Source organism: Amblyomma maculatum, chromosome 6, assembly GCF_055883805.1.
Source record: "Amblyomma maculatum isolate TAMU_Amacu chromosome 6, ASM5588380v1, whole genome shotgun sequence".
In the NCBI taxonomy this organism is placed as follows: Eukaryota; Metazoa; Arthropoda; class Arachnida; order Ixodida; family Ixodidae; genus Amblyomma; species Amblyomma maculatum.
In genome coordinates, this window is record NC_139349.1 from 36817022 (window position 1) to 36817924 (window position 903).

The following is a 903-nucleotide window of genomic DNA, read 5'->3' on the forward strand; positions in this document are numbered from 1 at the left end:
CTTGGTACTGACTGTAGATAGCTGCTCTGTACACTGCCGCATGTATCCACTTCTTTGCCACCCAAGCTGTAATTATGCATGAAGCAGTTCTTTATGTAATGTCAAGCAGAACAGATTTTCATGCTGGTGTTGCTTTATAATTTTATCAATATACAGGACACCTTGAAGTAAGTAAAACTTTATTTACCCAGGAGCCCCTGCTGAAACCCGCTTCTGGAGGAAGAGTAGCTTTCCGCTCCATGTCACCTCTGCCCGAAACTGCATACGTCAAGCAACGCCCATTCAAGGACTCCTTGCGCGTTAAGAAGAATGGCGGCCCTGACCGCTTCTTCGACAAGGACATCGACGCCTTCTTTGTCAACAACGACTGAACTAAATTGCGACTGCGCATCGCTTACGTCGAACAAGAAAAAAATATAATTGGCATAAACTGCTCTGTGGCTGGTAGCAGTCTAAGTGACAGTTGGTTTTAGCGTAAACCCGTATTTCATTGTAATATCGGTTTCGAAGTGAATAATTCATAAAAAAAAATAATTATCAAATGGCACTTTCACATACTAGTGTTTTTGCCATTATCGCGACATTTTGCGCACTTTATTTTGGCTGTATCTGCTACTATGATGCAGCTACAAATGTTAGCGGAGTGGTTTCAGTCAACTCCTTTGCATCGGAGTGGTAAGTGGTTTCAATTTCCAGGAAGTCCTTTCATAACCTGAGGCCTCATTTCTTCTTCCTGTCTGTGCTGCAGCCAGCATGGTTGTTTCTATTGAGAAGCGGCCGTTCGTTACACTTCTATTGTTTTTAACTTAACGCCAGTAATGCGTGAGAAGTCTCAGTGCTGTAACTACCATTTCATCACTGGCATAGACCTCGAAGCAAAGCCGCTGAAAGGACAGTTTATGC